Raw genomic sequence first — 17753 nt, forward strand, 5'->3', positions numbered from 1 at the left:
GCTGTACAAGTAAATGCATGGCTTCCCATGAGTCAGTAACTGTTGACTTCATGACCTCAGGTTCAAAGCCAAGAAAGTGCATGCATGCATACTTTTAATTTTTTTTTCAGTGCTTTAGGACTTTGATTTTCAGGCAATGGTTGATTTATTTTCTACTTAATAAAGATGGATCAGTCTTCACTGCTATCTTAGTTTGTATTTATCAGTTGCAAACATCATCTAACAACCTGGAGAAAGGCAACCTCACCACTTTTGCTTTCTGACATTACAATAACATGCCTGTGCAGCTGTGCAGCACTAGGGCTGCCACAGAAATCCCTCTTAGAAAAGCTGAGGTGATCATGTTACTGTCCAAAGCCTGGGATCTGATTACTCTTGCTATAGAAGCCTGGAAAACTACAAATGTCATTAGTGGCCATTAAATGACTTGGCTTTCAAAGACTATTTCTAACGTTTGCCTCTGTGATCTCTCATGGCTGTAAATTCTAAAAAAATTGAATATGCATTTTACAGGGATGTATATTCTTTGAAAAATTCTATGCATTTTTGCCCCTCTGTAATGAAGTCAGAGGCTGCACCTACAGATGTGAATAAAGATCCAAGTGTTAGAATTAAGTGTGTGTGAGTATGGGCATGCTCAGATTGTCTTCTGCGCCCCACCCACTACTACTCCCTTCTATTTTTTGTGTGTTCAAGCACTTTCTTTCTGCATCTAATTTTAATGTGCAAACCATCTCATCCCCTGTAATTGTAAAGCATGTGTTAGCACTTAAGCAGCTGGAGGGGTTGCCTAAGGTAAGAGGATTGATAGCATGGAGCAGGCATCTTAAAAATGGCTTTGTGTGATCTGGCACTACTAACTAAGGCTTTATGTTCATGGTTCCAAGCTGTCTGTTCGGGGGCTTAGAGAAACTCAGTCATGAGCACACAGGAATATTTTATCCCTGTTACTTAGTGTTGATATTTCAGGATATCTTTGCATGGCAAGTGTCTAGTTAAGGAAATCTGAAGGTATTCACAATCTGCTTTCTTAAAGGAGTTGGAAAGCAGAATAAATTTGTCTAAGAATAACAGAGAAGTGGTTGGAAAATGTGACTAATATCTATCTAAACTGTATTATGTCATGATGGCATTGAGGAAAGCAAAAGGATTTGTGGAAATGCAAATTTGATTGCTACTTTACCCATGCCTCTTCTTACTACGTCTTAGAGATTAAGAAAAACCAGTTTATGTCTACGTGTTTTCCTTACCTTATGGAAAAGGGAGAGTTCACATTTAAAGTCAGCACGTTGGATAAAAATAATCACCAGAATCCAAAATAGTCTTGGAAAATTCTTTAAACACCTGTACCATTAAACTACTGAAAATTACAGCAAGTGCCCCAAACTTTCCATATGTTTTTCATGCATCGCTTTTCCACCCGTGCAATGAAACCAAATAGTGATGTTCTGTGTAGGTACATGCTTTGCTTTTTGATCCTGAGAAACATCCTACCTCCATGTTAGCATCTCCCCAGTTGACGGTATCATAATTGATGAGATTTACAGATTGTAATTCCTTCCTTCTTCCTCTTTTTATCAATGATGGTTTTATTCTGGCAACAATAGTTTCTTAGATTTGAATAAATAGTGCAGTTAGGGCCAACATGATGGTTCAGCAGGTAAATCGACTTGCCACCAAGCCTGATGATCCGAGTTTGATCCCCAGGACTCAGATGGTTAAAGTAGAGAACAGACTCCAGCAAGTTGTGTTTTACTTATTTATTCAGCCAAATATATTACTAATCTATTATGAGCATAAAAAAGAAACACCAAGTAAAGCCCTCTGACTTGTTCAGATTAATTTAACTTAATGAATATGAAAGAAGCACCAGAGTTTGTGTGAAACTTAGATCTCCTTCTCCACTCAACAGTGGAGAATGTCCATCGGCTAGACCGGGTAGGGGTTCAAGGTTTACTGCCTATTTTTTCCTTGGCTGTTGCCACAGTTTGCAGAGGACCCCAGGGCCCAGACTCGCCTGTAGTTTTCCAGGACCCGCTGGATCCTTCTATTTCCTCTTTCTCCCAGGCATCTCCCACCTAAAGTTTCAGTAGGATGTCCTCCCCCCTTACCCACTATCCTGGTAGGTACAGTTTTTCATGGGGACGTACACCTTGGACTAGTGTCTCGATATAAGTGAGTATATACCACTTAGCTCTTTTTGCTTCTGTGTGAACTCACTCATTATGACAATTTCTAGTTCAATCCATTTGTCCACAAATTTTGGAAATTCCTTGTTTTTAATAGCTGAGTAGTATTCCATAGTGTAAATGTACCACAGTTTCTTTATCCATTCTTCTATTGAGGGACACGTAGGTTGTTTCCAAGTTCTGGCTATTATGAATAAGGCAGCTATGAACATGGTTGAGCATATGTCCCTGTTGTGTGGTAGTGCATCCTCTGAAGGAGATCTAACTTTCACACAAACTCTGGTGCCCCATATTTGAACATGTCCCTTGGATGGAGATGCCTGGTGGCACTCAGAGGAAAGATAATAGGTCACCAAGGAGAGACTTGATACCGTATGAGCATATTCAGGGGGAGGAGGTCCCCCTTAGACACAGACTTAGGGGAGGGGAGGGGAGTAGGGGGGAGGGGAGTGGGAGGAAGGGAGGAATGGGAGGATACATGGGATGAGCTAACAACTGAGATGTAATATGAATAAATTAAAAAAAAGAATAGGAAAGAAGAAACATTTTCATTTATTTTTAATATTTTATTAGATATTTGAGAATTTTGCACAATGTATTTTGATCATATTAACTCTCAATTCCCCCAGTAACTCCTGTCAGGTTTACTTTCATCTTCCTACCTTCCTAAAATTCATGATCTCCATTGACTCCAATTTATGCTGTCTATGTACTTTTGGAAGTGGGGCCATCCACTGGAACATGGTTGATCTACCAGGAACCATATCCTTAAAGATAATGCAAATATGCCTTGGAAGAAATATGCTACTATTTGTTTTGTTAGAAACAGTCACTCATCAGAATCTATATCCTCAGTGATGGATTACGACCTCTTCAGAACAGCTCTTAGCCCTCACTTAGTCTGTGCTATGACATCAGGTGTATTCATGTCCTGTCCTATTCATAAAGTAATATCTTACTCCTCAAATGGTTTTGTGAGAATTAAAGGACAAAATGCAACTGTGTTGTGCATTTAATAAAGGTAATTCCATTTAACTTTATTTTTGTAAGTTCATTGAATCTTAAGTGTAATATGTTATTTCTCTCTCTCTCTCTCTCTCTTTCTTTTAAGCCAAATCTTTTAGTGATTAGGACAGCAAAGAAGCAGATACTATGGCTTGAGACAAACACAGCAATGCAAAAAAGAAGCAATGTGTGTTTGTGTGTATGTTTGTGTGTGTGTGTGTGTGTGTGTGTGTGTGTGTGTGTGTGTGTGTGTAGACATGCCACATATGTACAGGTGCCCATGGAAGCCAGAAAAGGATATTGGATTTCCTGGAATTGAAGATGTAGGCTGCTGTGAGCTGCCTGATGTAGGTGGTAGACAGGGATCCACTGGAAGAGCAGCATGCTCTTTACTACGGAGCCATCTCCTCAGCCCCATGAGAAAATTTTTGGAAAACAGCTAAAAACCTTCTAGTCAACAATAAAATAGAGTTCTTAACTAAATGACTTTGCTAGTGACTCTACTTGAGAGAAAACAATTTTTAACTACGGAAAGAAGAAGAAAATATTTATACAATATAACCAAAAAGCATAAGAATTCCTTTGAATTTTGAGAAACATTTTACTTTCCTACATATCTTCATTATCATATCTTGGTGTTACTGTTTGGACAGTGATTACTCAGTATGATGTAAAAGTACATCTTAAGCATGATGTAACAGTGACCCGTGATTCTAGGACTCTGGAGGCTGAGAAGAACAGAGTATGTATGAGACGCATAGGCTTCACACAAGGGGATGGCTTCTCAAAGACAGTCTTTAGAAGCACACCTTTGGATGTGAATTCTGCCCCTGTCCTTCATTTGTAAGTCAGTAAATTTCTAGTTCATAAAATTTCAGAAAAAAATCATTACATAATTAATTCATGCAATAATAACCCATGTACATTATGAAAATATCAACGTCAAGTTAGTAATTAAAATAGTAATGTTTTATTATGTTTTGAATTCAAGCCTATGTACAGGAGCAGCACAATGTTAAGACATTTTTTTTTACAAATGAACTTTATCATTTTGCATCAAACACTCAGATATGACTCCTTTGATGAAACATAAATTATAATAAATAATGTACTTAAAAATTTGAAATACATATACATGAAAAATGCTTGTCATCTCTATATCAGGTAAATGCACATTAAAATCATAGCTTATACCTCACACCTGTGAGAATGGTTATTATCAAACACATAAATGGTAACAAGTGGCAAGAATGGCAAGGCAGTGACAAGGAAGTACAGAAATAAAGAACCATTATAAACATTTGGAGGATGTAAATTAATACAACTATTTTGGGAAACAGGATGAAGGTTCTTTAGAAAAATGAAATAGAATCCTTATACTATATATCCTAGTACTTCTACATTGTGTGTGTGTTTGTTGTGTTGAGATTTCTGTATCAAAGATGTATCTGCACTCTCTTAATTTCAACATTGTTAATAATAGCCAAGCTATGGAAACAAATAGTGTCCTTCAATCGATGATTGGGTAAAGCAAATTTGCTGTATGGTTCCATGGATAGATGTAAACATATTTATGTAATGAAATAGTATACAGGCTTAGGAAATTTTGTTAACATGGATATACCTGGTTGACTTTATGATTAGAGAAATAGAAAGGCATGTGCTTCATGATCTCACTTAAGTGTGGAACTTAAAGATAAGAATTTTGTTGAGGCAGAGTAGAAAGTTTGTCACCAAGGGCTGGATGGAGAACCAAGTCTGGGAAAGAGGTGTCTCACTAAATTTTGGTTTAGCCAGAAGAAGAAGCTTTAGGAACTATTATACTATGTGTTTAACCATACTATATAGACATTTCAAATAAAAGAAAGTGTAGATTTTAACATGACTATAAGAAACAAAGTCGGGGCTGGAGAGATGGCTCAGTGGTTAAGAGCATTCATTGGTTGCTCTTCCAGAGGAACCAGGTTCAGTTCATCAGGCAGATCACTGAGAGTTTGAGGCCAGCCTGGTCTACAAAGTGAGTCAAGGACAGCCAGGGTAACAGGAAGAAACCCTGTCTCAAACCAACCAACCAACCAACAAACAAACAATTAAAAACCAAACAATAAAACAAAAACCCCCAAAACCAACCAACCAAACAAACAAAAAAACTCCAAACCAACAAAAACAAACAAACAAACAAACAAACAAACAAATCCCACCAAAGCTCACAACTGACTGTAACTCAGTTCCAGGGCTTTTCACATGTTCATATAGACATATATGCAGGCAAAGCACCAGTGAAAAATTTCAAAACATATTTAAAAAATTCAGCCAACAGATATATCATATAATTTCAATTCAGAAAGGAAGAGGAAACAATGGTGATAAGGTAATAGATAACTTTATTAGCTTGGTGTACCCTTTCTATAAAAATAAATATATCAAAGACTGGGCTGTATTTTATAACTATGTATAACTATTTAATAATCAAAATAAATAATCCCAGAAATTAAATCACTGATGTCAAATATGTAAACATTTTTGGTTAATAATATCAAATTGTTTCCATAAAGTTTATACTATAGCATAGCTTCTTGAACATTGTATGTTTCTGAAGGCCAAGAACAGAAGGTATTACCTAACAAAAATAATAATTATCAAGAGAGAAGCTAAGTATAAACCATTGCGGATCCTATAGAATCCACAACAAACATCAAGAAGCAAAGTAAATATAGATGGGAGAATCTACTCTGGACCAGAAATCTATACTATCCCTAATTCATTCATGTCTTGAGGATGGATGCTGACAAAACATTTCATTCCTGCTTCCTACTGCTCTTCTTCTCAGCTAATCATTTCTTATTCTGAGATGCTAATGTATCTACAAAGACAAGTGCTACATAATTCCGGCTCTTCATGACTTTTAGCTATGGTACATGTTTCCTGTGCCATGAAGGAGTTAGTAAATTTTAGTTCAAATTCCCAAGAACGAGATGGAATATGTAAGTCAGAGCCAAGCCCCAGGAATGGTTCTCCTGAGGACAGATGTGCTCCTTTGGCTACTACACCATAGTTGAGGAGATGAAGAGCATGTGTTCAAAAAGGAGGCAGAATGAAGGGAGCCAACCTGAGTTTACAGAGAAACCAATATAAAGATGTTACGTGTAGGATGAAAACATTTATGCTGGCATCACACAGTGTTGTCCTTCCTTCCTTAGCCTGCTTTACTAAGTCTTCTCCATCCTATTATTTAGTGCTTGAATTTTCATAAATGATGTAAGATTTCAAGTTATCTTTGTATCACTCATACTTATTCTCAGTCCATTCCATCATTTGCCTTGTGTGTTATCATTTTTCCTCAGCTTCATATGAGAGGTTTGGTATATGCAGCTTCCTAGGCTCTCTTATTTGTTGCCCACATGTCCTTCTTTTCATGGTTGCATTCTTATTAAAGGTGACTTTGACATGTTCCTGTTGAATTCCAGCAATGTTCTCCATCATTTTCTTCTCTCTGTTTTGTTTTGTATGAATATTGAAAAAAATTCCCCATTATTTTGAGAGAGTACATCTTCAATTACATTTATTTTAGACTGTTTAAGAGAATTGCATGTAACTCCTTAAAGGACTAAAATAAATCTTGAGAGTGTTTGAGAAACTTGACATACTATTTCATTTTTCTTTCATTTAGTTGACATTCACACCTCTTGCACAAGGATAACTTACCTATTAAACATATTAGGATATGTTATTTATATCCTCAGGGACCATCGGAAGATTTTACATCATCCTATTAAAATAACTTCCCTTTTGGTGCTGGAGAGATGTCTCTGAGATTAAGGGAACTGGCTGCTCTTACAGAGGTCCTGAGTTCAATTCCCAGCAACCATAAGGTAGCTTACAACCATTTATAATGTGATCTGATGCCCTCTTCTGGTCTGCAGGTATACATGCAGACAGACCACTGCATACACAATAAATAAATAAATCTAAACCAAACAAAATAATTTAAAACAAAACCCAAAAAACCTTCCCTTTTAAGGGCAAGAGAGATTGCTCAACAGTTAAGAACACTTGCTGCACCTCCAGAGGACAAGGTTTGGTTTCCAGAACCCACACCTTGGTTGACAACCACTTGTCACTCTAGTTTCAGGGAATCTTCTTATCTTCATAGACACCAGCCACAAATGTCATATGCATACATACATACATACATACATACATACATACATACATACATACTACATACATGTATACAGACACTCACACACATAAAATAAAAATACTTAAATCTAAAAAATTTTCTTAAAATAATGTGAAGAAAATATAAACAGATGCCTAATAATAGAAATAGTGTTTACTCAAAAATTGGAATAGTTCATATCAGTACAACACATTTTTGGACCAAAGTAGGGGAACTACATAGAAGAATGGGGAGTTTAGTAGGATACCAAGCAGTGAGCACATTCAGATCTTTGTTACTGTGTGCTCAGAAAGAGAGAGGAAACAAGAGGTAGGTACATGAGAAAGTTGCAAGTTGAGTTATTATGTTGTTTAAGGGTGTAGTTCCTGTGGGGAAATATCAATATTAAATGTGGTTATATGGGATTTCTGCCTATGAGCAGAAGACAGCAGGCAGTTTAGGGTATCCTAAATGGAGGCAAAGACTTGGATATCAGCAACATCTAAACAGATGTAAACACCAAGCTTGTGCTGGACACGCCTTTAGTTCATGAAGGATAAGTGAAGAGAATCCCAGTGTGTACCTTACTAGGATACTACCTTTCAGAGTTTAAGTAGGTTATAAAGCAAATACAGGGGCTGAATAGACAGCTAAGTGGATAAAATGCTTGTCCCATAAGCCTTCATGCCCTCAAAACCCTTGTAAAGGACAGTCAGATGTAACAGCCTGTCCCAGAACTCCAGCCAGCAAACTCCAGGGTTAGGCAAAGACCCTGTCTCAATAAACAATGTGAAGAGTGATGGGAGAAGACACCTCATGTCAACTGTGTGTCTCTACATATTCACACACATGCATGTGCACCCACACATACAAACATGCATATACAAATGCACACCACATCTATATAGAAACAAACCAAACAAACAAACAAACAAACAAAAACAAAATAGCAAAGATAGACCATGTACAAACCAATGTTATAGAAACCTAAATGTGGGTGAGGTCAGAAAGGTGAAGGAGGTAATATTTTGGGGGATAACATCCAAAGTACCAAATACTGAGGGAAGAACCAGGAGGGCAGCTGGCAGAAAAGTACAATATTTGCTTGACTATTTGAATAATTTGATTTCATCGAGGCCAGCTTCCATTAAAAAATCTACATCAAAATATGGGTTGGAGGGGAGTAATGGGAAAAGCTACAAATATAAACTCTTGTGCAGGTTACTAACTAAACACCATTTCCAAACTCATAGCTTTTTGAGAGAGAGAGAGAGAGAGAGAGAGAGAGAGAGAGAGAGAGAGAGAGAGAGAGAGAGAGAGTCAGTCTTGTGGCTTGGTTTGTTTGAAAATAGAGAAACTGAGCCTTGTCATATGTTAAATGGAAAAGGCCAGCTTAGGGGGGGAAAGGAATATGATAGACAGAGAAATGTCCTAAGCAAGGCAAGAGCTTGAGAACTAACTACATAAACTACGGTAGGATTAGTCTGAAGACCAGAGCAAGGTCCCAGGAACGAATTTCTGCAGTGGGAGTTGACCCACGTAAGACTGACTAGATGAAGAGAGAGAAAGGACAATGTGTTGACAGATTTTTTTCCAATGAATTAAAAACACAGACACCATTGTGTAGAACTTCTTGTTATAAATAATAACTCTACTTACCATAGTTGGTGATGAACCTCAATGACAAATGTTCTGTTTGAAAATATACAGCCAAACTAAGTAGGAAACGTGCGCGCGCGCGTGCGCACACACACACACACACACACACACACACACGCACGCACGCACGCACGCACACACGCATGCACGCGCGCGCTCACACACACACGTTACTTGAAAAGATAGCCCATAGAATTAAGTCTACCAGTTCACATCAGGTTCTTAAAAGGAGAAAGACAAATAAAGATGGTGAAATATAACCTTAGGTCTGAGGTCTCTGGGGAACTAAGTCTACTGTATGATCACCATGAGTCCTCAGATAACGACTGAGCAATTTATGTGCATTTTTGTTAGCTAATTCATAGAAAGGGCAAGCATTTCCATGATTCCTTATACAGAGTGAAAGAATTAGCTCCTGTATGAAGCCTGTGCTGATGAGAAAATGGCTATTTCCTGTGATGTAGAGATGTGAGTGATAATGGCATGGGAGGTAAGGTATTTCTTTGGCCTTTCCTTTCACCCATACTACGGAGAAGGAAGATGTGCCAACCCCAAGGTACACTGTTGATTTTGAGCACTAAACACTTTAGCATTTATAAGAAGCGTCTCATTTGTAATATGCAGAAGCATAGAAAAGCACTATTCTTGTATAAACTAGTGACTTCTTCACAGATACAGAGTTTGAGCCTTGTGTGGTGCCACATGCCTGTAATCCCAGCACTTGGGAGGCAGAGGCTGGTGGATCTCTGTGAGTTTGAGGCCAGCCTGGTTTACAGAGAGAGTTCTAGGACAGCCAAGGCTGTTACACAGAGAAATCCTGCCTTGTAAAACCAAAAATCAGACAACCACAACCCCCCCAAGACCCCAAAACAACAAAAACAAAGCAAAACAAAAAAGGATTTGAGACATATTGAATAAAGAAAACTGAAAATTCAGACAGCAGAAGTTAAAATGAGCAACAGTGCTAAAACCTCCAGGACCTCTCTTGGGGATGGACCATCTGTTGATCCTGACAGCAAAAAGCGGGGCCACAGTTGCATTCATTGTTCAGTGAGCTTTTCCACACAGTCCAACCCACCGACAGCAATGAATGTTGATTGTGACCTTTGTAAACATCTCTGCACAGGCGAAGAGAGTCCGAGTGGGTCCTGCTTTGGAGTTCTGTCTTCAGCAGACTCAGAGGGCCATGGGGCAGCTGAGGGTTAGCCACAGGGTACAATCAACGGTCGATGGTTTTTATTTGAATTCCAAACTCACCGACAGCGTTGAATGTTCTCTGAAGCAACCTCTAAGGCCGAGTTGTGCTGATTTTTACTGTATCTGTTGGTGTCTGAAGCTGGAGGGAGGCAGGGGAAAGCCCAGTCTTTTAACTAAACATGCCGCACATTCTAAACCATCTCAAAAGAGTAAGGGAAGAAAAGAAGTGGGGTTCTTCCCACACAGTTTGGCAAGGCTCCACGTCATGCTGTATCAAAGGATCTGTTTTTTTTTTCCTCAAATAGAAAAAGAAACAAAGCCTTTTTGGAGGGGGCTTAGTTCCAGGCTGTTAAAGACAGAATTTATCATTCAAAGTAATTTAACATATCAAATAAAAACAGCATCTAAGTATCTCATAATTTAAATATTGATGTGCATATAATAAAGATTGCAAGGAAGCAGTAGAGTATGCAAAACTCAAACAGAAACCACATGGGTTTTCTCAAATTAAGTTTCAAACAATTTTGGCCCTCAGTGTCTACACTATGTACATGGAGTAAGGATTTAGTATACAATAGGGCTTTTTAAGTTAAAATATACCTACTTAGAAAATAATGAACAAATTAACCCAATTCAGCCCATTTTTCTTTGCTTATGAAAAAGATTTCAAACTGCAATAAAAATGAATGCAACCTACGCATGCTACACAAGATTCATCTCTGTCAGTTTGCTTATTAAAGTATTAACATTGTTATTTTTATGATTGAGTGGATCTAGAAGCAACTTCTACTCATTTTTATTTATTTATTTATTTGTTTGTTTGTTTTTTGAGACAGAGTTTTCCCTGTGTATCCTCGGCTGGCCTGGACTCACTTTGTAGTCAGGCTGGCCTCAAACTCACAGCAATCCACGAGCCTCTGCCTCACGAGTGCTGGGATTAAAGGCATGTACCACCACACCCAGCTCTTTATGCAGCTTTTAATTGTTCTGTGAGTATTATTTTAAATGAGCATGAACTGTGTTGAATGTCTCTATAACTTCTTTCAATCATCAATGTAAACAAAACTCCCTTGTATACTTCAAACCCAGGTAGAGAGTTACTATATTATACTTAAGTACAATTTCATGTGGCTTTAATGAGAAAATGGATACAAAATGCAATATGACTTTGAAGCTATTCCTACTTTTATACAAATTACTGCAACTATCAATAAAACAACAGCAAACCATACAGTCAAAATTTTAATACATATTGGCATTTGTTCACTGGGAACAGTGTATGCTAAGACTGTAATTGTTTAGTGTAGTGTACACAAAAAGTTTACAAGTCAACCTTTCCTAACTGGTGCTTTGGGGTAAACAGGGTAACAATCATTGACAGTATGCATTGAGACAGCAGATAGTCAGGGGGCACAAAATTGACTAATGGGAATTTTTCTGTTTATCTCCCTTTGAGTTAAGCAGTTTTCTGCAGAGGACCTTTTTTTTTTTTTTTTTTTTTTTTTTTTTTTTTTTTTTTTTTTTTGTGGCAGGAAAGCATATTCCTCTGGGATCATCTATTTGTGTTATCAATTTCACCTGAATGTCACTCACGCTCCCTTGCTCTGCTGTCATGCTCAAGGCACCATTGCAGTATTTTTACACATACCTGCAATCTCAGTGGACGTCCACGAGCATTTGTCCATGGGTGCTGAGGTGAGGGATTCTAAGTTGGGATCACTGCCTAATCTCAGATACAAAGCACCTGCAATCAAACAACCTTCATCCAAGTTACAACTAAGACCAGCACACAACAAAGTGAGAAGTTTTCAGAAGCTTCTAAAATTCTCTGTAGGAAATCTAAGTCCAAATTTCTCAAATGCTTAAAATAAAAATACAGAGTAAAATAGCTTGAAATTCTTAAGAGATTGAGAGAGATCCATGTTTAATAAGAAATTAGGTTAAATATCGCATCATTTCCATATACGAGAGCAGCAGCTTAGTGAGCAATGATTAACCCTATTCACATGAAACAACAGATGTGCTTTTCATATGGCTATAGTTTGTTGATGAGAAAAATCTCTCAGAACCTCTACAGTTTAAATTCTCTCTCCATGGGGAAAAGGCAGCTCTGTTCTTGCAGCCGCTACCTTATGGGGAGAGAATAGCTTCAGTACTGTATTCTAAAGGCAGAAATGACCACTTGCTGGTTTAACTTATCTTTCCACTAGGTTCTATAATGCTGATTCCAATAACTACAGCTACTAACCAACCTCTTCTACATGGGTAGTTTCCCAGTTTAATCACTGGCTGAAATATTAATGTTGGACGGTATTGAAATGTTTACATTTTCTGTTAAAAGGCATATGTTTCATTTTATTTCATTATTTTTAGAAAATGCTATGATGCCAGGTATTAACCATCTGCCTCCTTGCACAGTTCTTCTTGAATCTAGGGCTGCAAGAAATACATCATTTATGTGAAAGTTTCCACCTATGTCCCCTTCATGATTTTGGAAGGTCTTTAAAACTGATTTGCACCAACCAACACCAAATTTGCTTTAGCTTTTATTTCTCTTCCTGAGGCTTTGGGAGCATTAAGAATTTCAGTTTTACTTAAGGTTAGTGGGTCATAAATAAACCAAAGCAATTTCTTTGCTTTGAGCAAGAGGGTCAGAGAATACATGAAATACCACTTTTAAGCAAAGCAAACTTTAACATGAAATGACAGAGGAGCATAAGAAAGAAGCAGAATGTGCCTCAGTGAAAGGCCACAGGGACTTGGGATGCTGGGTTGTCTGTTTTAGAAATAGACTGCACATCTTGTTTGATGACCTGTATTTAATTTAAGTGACTGCCTCTGCCAGTCCTTCCAGAGGGCAAGTGTGTGAAATAGAGCATCTCAATGTCATTCCACAGCCCTTTCCTCTGCCTGATGCCTTGACCTGAATTGGGCACACGAGCACTGATCTGACAAATGAGAGGGAACGCGATGGCACCACCACACACATTTTACTGTTACTTCAAGTCAGCTGGAAATTGTCTCAGGGGGGAGGCACATACTCAGAAGCATATTTATAAATTCCTTTTCCCTTCTGCCATGAATATGATTCTTCAAAATGCAAGAAATGAAAAACATGCCACACTTGCAATATCAAACATTACGGTCTCCACCCATTCCAAAGTGAGCACATGCCTCCTGTGAAACGCCATGGAGGACATCCCAGAATGACAGGAGTCGGTGGTCTGAAGATGTCTTTATCACACCCACATCTTTTCTCTCTTCAGGATATCTCATGAAATGTCTCAGCACTAGCGATTTTACTTTCTCATTCATACAGGTAAATGCCCAAGGTACAAGAGCTCTCCCTGAGTAACTATCATAACCATAGGCTCCTCTGCCTACCTCAGCAGGAAAGGCAAATGCATCAAAGAGGTCAAAATTGAATAAGTACAGTAGAGTCAAGCAGAGAACATGGCTGTGGGTCCTCACTGCACAAGAAGGGAAATCAGGATTTCCTTGTTTTTCAGTAGCTAAGTAATATTCCATAGGGTAAATGTACCACAGTTTCTTTATCCATTCTTTGACTGAGGGAAGAGAGTGGTATGGAAGAATGAGGAGCTAGAAGGACCCAGAGGGTCCAGGAACCATACAAAAAGACCATCAAAGCTGGTGGATCTGGACTGGGGTGGGGGCCGGTCTGCACACACTGCCGTACCAACCAAGGACAATGAACGCAGAAAACCTAGAACTCCTATTCAGATCTAGCCAATGAACAGCACAGTCTCCACAGTTGTGTGGAGAGCAGGGACTGACTCTGACATGAACTCTGATGCCCCCTATTTGATCACTTCCCCTTTGTGGGGAGGCCTGGTAGCACTCAGAGGAAGGGGAAGTAGGCTACCCAGATGAGACCTGATAGGCTGTGCTTATATGGTGGGGGAGGAGGTCCTCTTCTGTCACAGGTCTAGGGGAGGGGAGTAGGGTGAAAGACGGAGGGAGTGGGTAGCGGGAAGATACAAGTGAACGGATAACAATTGGGATGTAATCTCAATAAATTATTTTAAAATTAAATAAACTAATAAAGGAAATCGGGACACTACCAAAGCTTGGTTGAAAGACAGTCTTCACTTTAGAGATGAGGTCCCAGAGGATAACCTGCTTTTCCAATAGTGTTGTAATGATTAACAATTTACATTAACGACCACATACAATGTCTTATAATTTTGCTTTGGAGAAAGCAAAACTTCCTAGCTGTCTTTGTAATTTGATAAAAATTACCAGTAATTGAAAAGAACCACTGAATTGATTTTTAACATATATATCAGCTATGCTTCCATACAAGAAACCCACACATTTAAGGGCAATACATATACTCCATAAATGTTTTATGCTGTTCAGTTAAAAACTGGACCCAAACCAAAGTGTTTACAGTAATAAAAAAGACTTAGAAATGAACCAGCATAACTCCAAGATGTACTTCACTTTTATTTTCTGATATTTTAAATATAAATGAATCTTTTATTTTTTCTATTACATTTATGATTTATTTGGGGAGAGGGGCACAGGCATGGGAGGGCTTGCATGCAGAGGACAGAGGAAAGCTTTCAGGAGCTGGTTCTCTCCTTTTACCATGCGCTGTCATTAGGCTTGGCAGCAGAGGCTTTACCTGCGGAGCCGTCTCACAGCTGTACCTTCACACTTCTTTAGTCTCTTAAGATGTAGAGCCAGGCTGGCCTCAAATTCTTCATGCCCCTGTCTCAGCCTTCCAAGTGCTGCACTATTTATGCTAGGCGTGTGCCACCTAGTTTAAGTATTGGATATCCCTTTCTGTAATACCCAACAAATATTATTTTGCTTGTATTTCTTGCCTTAGGATAACTGTTTATTATTGGACACTGAATTTTTAACTTTTTGGTGCTCAAAGTGCATATACTACCATCTCTGCATGTAACGTATTTCTGTGTAGTACATTAAGAGAAACACATTTGAGGCAGTATGATAAATCTAGCACAAGGAGAGTACTAGAACTCAGGCTGGACACACACACACACACACACACACACACACACACACACACACCACACACCACACACACACACACACACACACACACACACAGACACACACACACACACACACACACACACACACAGACACACAGACACAGACACACACACACACACACACACACACACACACACACACACACACACACACACACACACACACACACGGGCTTGGTTATATAACCCCTCTGCCTGGATAAAATCTGCATAATAAAACTGTTCTCATTTAGACCACTGGAATTTCTGTAAAACTCCATGTAATAGATACTCTGCAATGCATGGCATTCCAGCCATTACTTAAAGGACAAATTAAGCCCAGGTCTCCTAAGTGTCTAATTCTTTTTTCATAAAAAAGCTCTTTCAAGTTCTAAAGTTGAAATACTCATACACAGACACACATGCACATATATAATATTCTTATGAGTAGCCGCAATATAAATTTAATTTTATCTTTAATTTCGTGTTAGCATTCCCAGCAAACCAGAATGCTCTGCAGCAGGGGTGTTCTTACCTGGCTGGTAGGTGGTGGTGACTGACAGGCAGGAAGAGTTCTTCCTAGACAGGTACTTCTGAGAACGATTGATGTCTACGTAAAAGTTACAATTAAGCTTAAGCTTTTCTAAACTTAGGAGCCCTTGGTTAACCTAATGCATCTCTGTCTTCCGCAGCAGCAGTACTGCAGTGTGGGGATGGGAACACACTCAGGATGATTAGTCCTGATCATCTGTCAAAATGGCTGCTTGTCCTTGGGCTTATGTCCTAAATTGCCTTAATTCAAGCCATTATATGCCACAGAAGGGCACAAATATTTAACCGTGCTTTAGAAATTTATTCAGTCATCATTAAAAAAAAAAAAAAACGGTAGCCACTAGAAAACCCCTCCGGCTCTCCCTCTCTCCCTGCCTAGGATGTGTGTGTTGTAGGTATAACGTTTATAATCTTCCTAAAACAATAGCTAGGGGGAAAAGGAAGAGACAGAACTTTTCATTTTTCTCAAACTCAAGAACTTGTATTTTAGATAAATTAGGTTCATAGTAGCCCAAGTATTTTTAATTTTTATGGAATTATTTTTGAGATTGTAATATGATTACTTCATTTTGTTGTGTGCTCCCTTCCCATTTCTTTTGTCCTTCAAATCATCCTTTGTAGCACCAGTCACTTGGTGTTGGATAACGACTTGGCGTATCGTTCCTGGGGAGGACTGTTTCTCCCACGCTCAGCATTCTTCAGTGGCTTGTATTTCTTGACTCTGTAGTGACAGAGTTAAATAACTCATTGATAATACAATTAACTGGGGTTAGATTATGTTTTTATAGGAATCAGTATAAGGTGAGAATTAGAATAATAAATGTAATAGGCCGATGAAACCACAGCTGAAGTGAGGATGCTGCTGTGAAGAGCTCAGAGTCCTGTGATGTCTATGAACAGTGGCACTGCCATGGGCAGTTCTTATTTTTTATTTTTTATTTTTTTATCAAAGAAATGTCCTGTCCTTGATTCAAGACTCTGTAATGAAAGATTTGACTCCTCTCTTGACTTGGGAAGGACAGATATGCTAACATAGATTCAAACTCATTTTAAAATCAATTCAAAGTAAACAATATAGTGCTTATACAAATATTAACAACATGAATTAATCTTTGAAAACTGAAAGTAATACATGTATTGGAAAAGTCTTTTTACTGGAAAAATATATTACATCTTTGAAAAGAAGCAGACTTGTTATTTATGTGAAAATGTTAAATTTTTCCAGTGAAAAGAGATCCAGTCCACACTCTCAAAAACACTAAACACAAAATGTCATTCTGGGCTCCTGATATTTTGTTTCACTTGAAACAATAGATTTTATTTTTCTATCTAGAATGTTATATTATAAAGCTGGTTGAAATTTTATATTTTAAGAATACAAGTAAATATCTTTCAAATTTTATGTGCTTCACTCAAAATTAATTCTCTAACATAGTTTCCAATGCTTTTTAGTTTTTTTTTTTGAATTGCGTTCTCCACTTACTATGTCATTAAAATACTTTACTGTTTTTATAGCATATTGTGGATGTATTCCTGGCTCCATGAATTGTCCGGGCATCTGTTCTCTCAATCAACAGGGCACCAAATGTTTTGTGCATCACTCTGTGCGAACAATGCATATAATACAATTTATATCCCATGGGATTTTAGTGAGCTGTGATTTTGTTGTCAAAAAATGCTTGAATGACTAAGATTGTGGAAGAGGGTTTAAAAGCAACAATAAATACATTTCAAAGTAAAATCTGTGGGAATTTAAAAAATTATGCTCCTTGAATCATAGCAGTCATGATGTCTTTCCAGGTAACTATTCTACATAGAATAGAAGAACGTGACACTTCTGAAACACAATCCACACCTCTAAAAATACTGATTATGGCATGAATCAAACTAAATGATTATACTTGAAAAGTAAGAAAATTTGTGAATCTTTTTCATTTAGTTCTGGTATATATTACAAATATTGGA

Source organism: Acomys minous (genome assembly GCF_964271855.1).
Source record: "Acomys minous genome assembly, chromosome: 1".
Classification (NCBI taxonomy): domain Eukaryota; kingdom Metazoa; phylum Chordata; class Mammalia; order Rodentia; family Muridae; genus Acomys; species Acomys minous.